Source organism: Hemiscyllium ocellatum, chromosome 17 (assembly GCF_020745735.1).
Source record: "Hemiscyllium ocellatum isolate sHemOce1 chromosome 17, sHemOce1.pat.X.cur, whole genome shotgun sequence".
Classification (NCBI taxonomy): Eukaryota; Metazoa; Chordata; class Chondrichthyes; order Orectolobiformes; family Hemiscylliidae; genus Hemiscyllium; species Hemiscyllium ocellatum.
Window position 1 is genome coordinate 75,840,583 of NC_083417.1, and position 6,000 is coordinate 75,846,582.

Consider the following 6,000-nt stretch of genomic DNA (forward strand, 5'->3'; position numbering starts at 1 on the left):
TCGACGTTTCAAGCATAAGCCCTTCATCAGGAATGAGAGTAGCCAAGCAGGCTAAGATAAAAGGTAGGGAGGAGGGACTTGGGGGAGGGGCGATGGAGGTGGGATAGGTGGAAGGAGGTCAAGGTGAGGGTGATAGGCCGGAGTGGGGTGGGGGCGGAGAGGTCAGGAAGAAGATTGCAGGTTAGGAGGGCGGTGCTGAGTTGAGGGAACCGACTGAGACAAGGTGGGCGGAGGGGAAATGAGGAAACTGGAGAAATCTGAATTCATACCTTGTGGTTGGAGGGTTCCAAGGCGGAAGATGAGGCGCTCCTCCTCCAGCCGTCGTGTTGTTATGTTCTGCCGGTGGAGGAGTCCAAGGACCTGCATGTCCTCGGTGGAGTGGGAGGGAGAGTTAAAGTGTTGAGCCACGGGTTGGTTGGGTTGGTTGGTCCGGGCAGTCCAGAGGTGTTCTCTGAAGCGTTCCGCAAGTAAGCGGCCTGTCTCCCCAATATAGAGGAGGCCACATCGGGTGCAGCGGATGCAATAGATGATGTGTGTGGAGGTACAGGTGAACTTGTGGCGGATATGGAAGGATCCCTTGGGACCTTGGAGGGAAGTGAGTGTGGAGGTGTGGGTGCAAGTTTTACATTTCCTGCGGTTGCAGGGGAAGGTGCCGGGGGTGGAGGTTGGGTTGGTGGGGGGTTTGGATCTGACGAGGGAGTCACGAAGGGAGTGGTCCTTACGGAACGTTGATAGGGGAGGGGAGGGAAATATATCCTTGGTGGTGGGGTCCGTTTGGAGGTGGCGGAAATGACGGCGGATGATACGTTGTATGCGGGGGTTGTTGGGGTGGTAGGTGAGAACCAGTGGGGTTCTGTCTTGGTGGTGTTTGGAGGAGCGGGGCTCAAGGGCGGAGGAGCGGGAAGTAGAGGAGATGCGGTGGAGGACATCGTCGATCATGTCTGGGGGGAATCTGCGGTCCTTGAAGAAGGAGGCCATCTGGGCTGTGCGGTGTTGGAACTGGTCCTTCTGGGAGCAGATGCGGCGGAGACGAAGGAATTGGGAATATGGGATGGCGTTTTTGCAGGGGGCAGGGTGGGAGGTGGTGTAGTCCAGGTAGCTGTGGGAGTCAGTCGGTTTATAGTAGATGTCTGTGTTGAGTCGGTCGACCGAGATAGAGATGGAAAGGTCTAAGAAGGGGAGGGAGGAGTCTGAGACAGTCCAGGTGAATTTCAGGTCGGGATGGAAGGTGTTAGTAAAATTGATGAACTGTTCAACCTCCTCGTGGGAGCACGAGGCAGCGCTGATACAGTCATCGATGTAGCGGAGGAAAAGGTGGGGGGTGGTGCCAGTGTAGTTGCGGAAGATGGACTGTTCCACATATCCTACGAAGAGGCAGGCATAGCTGGGGCTCATGCGGGTGCCCATGGCAACTCCTTTAGTTTGGAGGAAGTGGGAGGATTGAAAAGAGAAGTTATTCAGGGTGAGGACCAGTTCAGTCAGTCGAAGGAGGGTGTCCCGCCTCCATTTTCAATTCCCTTTTTTCCCAGAGGCTTTTTCTTTTCCCTTGGCACAACACATGCTGAGTTCCTTCGTTCGTCCCATATTAACTACTAGAAATCAATCCCAGCCACCAAGGCAGTACTTAAAAGTCAATGTTCCTGCCTTGGTCCATACATGGAATTGCCTGGCTCAACGTCTCCCTGTGCCTACTTAAATTTCTAATTTGACAATATGTAAATTTCTTATGGACATCCCAGACGAGCAAAAAATTTGTGAGAAACAAAGCTCACATATCAGTAAATTTCAGTCCGAGTCCAATTCTGAAGAAGGGAGTTTTACTGAAACTTTCTTGCAAGATGGGTATCTTCAAAGTTTGGGAGAAGATTTGTAGAAACAAAGCTCACATATCAGTAAATTTCAGTCCGAGTCCAATTCTGAAGAAGGGAGTTTTACTGAAACTTTCTTGCAAGATGGGTATCTTCAAAGTTTGGGAGAAGATTTGTAGCTCGGGTGCTCGTTGTTGTGGTTCTGTTCGCCGAGCTGGGTGTTTTTGTTGCAAACGCTTTGTCCCCTGTCTAGGTGACATCCTCAGTGCTCGGGAGCCTCCTGTGAAGCGCTTCTGTGATGTTTTCTCCGCCATTTATAGTGGCTTGTCTCTGCTGATTCCGGTTGTCAATCTAACAAATAGACACACCAATCCAAAACTTATTCCAAAATTTATACAGTTTAACTGAGTCTCTCTCGGTACTTCCATATTTACTTCATTGGCCTAGCATATAACTTGTCAAACAATCACTAACCCTTTTTGTATTTTGCCCCTGCCTAGCTGCGCTCCACCCTTGTTTACTTCTCCGACTATTCTTAGCCTGGCGAGCCTTTCTCTTATTTGTTTTGTCCTTTTTTTGCAGCTAACTTGGCTGGTTCTGGTGCCTACGTGGAGTCAATATGCCAAGCTGGCATAATTTAATGTTCTTTTCCCTCCTTATCTATTTTATGTATCACATTCCATTGTTTGCATGAACACTCTAGCTAACTCAGCTCTTTGCTGAAACAAGTATATAATTGTGTAAGTTAGTTCTTTACCTTGCAGAAGCAATTATGGCTGCAATAGCAACACTGCTTTATCTATATCTCACATAAGGTTGTGTGGATGATAGTTAGCATGTGGAAAGGATGCTAAATGAGCATTCAGACTTGAGATCAATGGATAATTTTCAAGTTGACAAGGCTGTAACATAGGACCTGATGACATGAATTTTGGTAAGTCAAGAACTAATTAGAGATAGTCAACATGGCTTTTTGCATTGGAATGGTGTCTCACTAATTTGAGAATTTTGAATGAGGGTAGGGCAGTTAACATGATCTATATCGACTTCAGTAAGGCAGTCAACAAATTTCCTCATGGTAGACGAGTTAACAATTTTAGATCACATGGAATACGTAGAAAACCAGCTATTTGGATACAGAACTGGCTCAAAGGTAGAAGATGGGGATCGATGGTTGCTTTTCAGACTGGAGGCTGGTGAACAGCAGTCTGTCACAACACTTGGTGCTCTTCATCATTTCCATGAAAGATCTGAATGTGAACATAGGAGGTGTTTTTGGAAAGGTTCCAGGTGACACCAAAATTTGAGCTGTGGTGGACAGTGAAGTAGAGTACCTCAGTGTACACTAGGGTGTTGATCACATGGGCCAATGCACTGAGAAGTGGCTGGTGGAGTTTAAATCAGATAATTGTGAGGTGCTATGTTTTTGAAAGGCAAATGTTGGCAGGACTTATATACTTAATATTAAGATCCTGGGGAGTGTTGTTGATCAAAGAGACCTTGGAGTGCAGATTCATAATTCCTTGAAAGTGGAGTCCCAGTTGGATTGGACAGTGAATACGACATTTGTTATGCTTGTCGTTGTTGGTCTGTGCATTGAGCATAGGAGTTCCTGAACGTCAACACACACCATCTATTATGTCCGTCGCTCTTGATGTGGTCTCCTCTATGTTGGGGAGACAGGACGCCAACCATTGGAACTTTTCAGAGCAAACCTCCAGGACACACACACAACGCCACCCAATCACCCTTTGCTGAACACTTTAACTCCCCCTCCACTCCACCAAGGACTGCCTCCACTACTAAACCCTAATCAGCTGTTACCTGGAGGAAGAATGCTTTAACTTCTGCCTTGGTATCTTCCAGCCACATGGAAACAATGTGATTTCACCAGTTTCCTCATTTGGCCTCCCCCTAATTTATCCCAGATGCAGCCTTCCAACTTAGTACCGCACCCTTGACCTGTCCTACCTGTCCATATTCCTTCCCGCCTATCCACTCCACAATCTTTGTTGACCTATCACATTCACCCCCAACTTCATCTACCTGTCGTATTCCCAGCTACCTCCCCGCTCCCTCTCATTTATCTCTCAGCCCCTTTGGGCTAGGTGCCTCATTGCTGATGAAGAGTTATGCTCGAAACGTCGACTTTCCTGCTCATCAGATACTGGCTGACCAGTTGTGCTTTTCCAGCACCACACTCATTGATTCTGATCTCAAGCATCTGCAGTCCTCACTTTCCTCATAGGAGTTGGGATGTCAAGTTGTGGCTGTACAGGATGTTGGTTAGTTTACTCGAGGAACACAGTGTTCATTTCTGACTTTCCCTTCTAAAGGAAAAATGTTGTGAAACTTAAGAAAAGATTTACAAGGATGTTGCCAATATAGTGTTTGAGCTATGGGACATACTCAATATAGAAGAGGATGTTTTCCCTGTGGCATCAGAAGCTGAGGGGTGACTTTACAAATGGAGATTTATAAAAACATGAGGGGATGGATATGGCAAATAAACCAGGTATTTTCCCTGTAGTGAGAAGTCCAAAGCTAGACAGCATAGGTTTAAGGTGAGAGCAGAAAGAATTAAAAGGGACACAGGGGGAAATGTTTTCACACAGAGGTGTTGCGTATATTGCCAGAGGAAATTGGAGAGACTGGTACAATTACAACACTTAAAAGTCATCTGGATGGGCATAAAATTAGGAAGCGTTTTGAACGATATGGGCCAAATGCTGGCAAATGGGACTAAATTTATTTCGAATATCTGTTCAGCATAGACAGGTTGGACTGAAAGGTGTTTCCATGTTGTATATCTCTGTGACTTTATGATAGGCATTAGAGTTCAACAAATTATGATTTATATTTAATGACTTGGATGAAGTGGACAAGTACTTTTTCATCAGATTTGCTAAACATACAAGCTGATGAGAAAGCCTAGGGTGAGTCTGCTTAGAGGTAGAGACAGGTGAAGTAGTTTGTACTCTATCTCCCAAATCTTGTCAATGTGGAAAAATATGCCGTAGTCCACATGGGTAGCAAGAACTAAAATACAGAGCCTCAAATAAAGGAGCACTTTTTAACTGAATGCTGTTGTATTGTGAGTACTAAATGCACGGTAAAAGAGGAACAGAAGTCAGTTGACACCATGTTATACTGTGTGACGATACTGTCACTTTACAATGGTTATTTCGTCCTAGGTATTTTGAACAGAGGTTCTAAAGGAAACGTGATGCATTGTCTGGGTTAAGAGGCCTTCAGGTTTATTTTTAAAAGATTGAACAACGGAAGGGGAATGACAATTTCTCCCTGATCAGGCTTCCTAGTCTTTTTCAGTTGGAGCAATAACATGATGTTTGAGTTCCAGAAAGGTTGCAAACTTCAGTAAATGATTCCTAACTTGGACTTTCTCTGATCTCTCTCTTGGTGTTCCCTCTTGGATTGGGAACCTGCCTATCAGAATTAGTTCTTGGATTTACCTTTTGGCCATGTGGTGAGTTTATGGTAGGTTTCTGTTTTAGAATAGTTCATTACTAACCATTACTGTATTTAATGTTCGATTAAGTTTTTCGATAGTTAAATTATTCCAAATTCCTCTATGTTTGTGTTTTAACTATACTGTTTAAATAAATTGTTTTGCTAAATGTTGAGTGGTTTGACCTTGAGTATCCACTTCACATCTACCTTTAAAATAAGCAAAAGTTAGGGTGGCGGCTGCCTTAAAATGTTTTGAAGGGTCTGGCCTGACCCATAAAAAGATCAACAGGTTCATTTGAAATCACAATCTTTTGGAGTGCTGATCCTTCATCAGATGAGGCATTGTTCGTTCATCACTTCACTTGTTGAAAGATGATGATTCGAATAACCCTTTCAGACTATAATCTGATGTTTTGTGATTTCTCATGTGTTTGTGAAGGAGAAAGGTGCACAATTTGGGAGAACTTGCAAGAAATGTACAGAGCAATTAATGTAATAAGAGTTTAGACATCCTTATTTAAAGTGGGATATGCATGTGTGGCCATCAGTTGAGGAAGTATTCAGTCAGCTTATTCTTACAGTTTATGTATTGCCTTATGAGGGACAAAGAATGAAAAGGTCTTCCTTGAGATAGGGCATCACTCTCATGGTCAGTAATTATTGACTTCCCGAATTGTTATGGAGAGGAAAGTGGTGATCTGGCTTTATTTATCACTGTGTA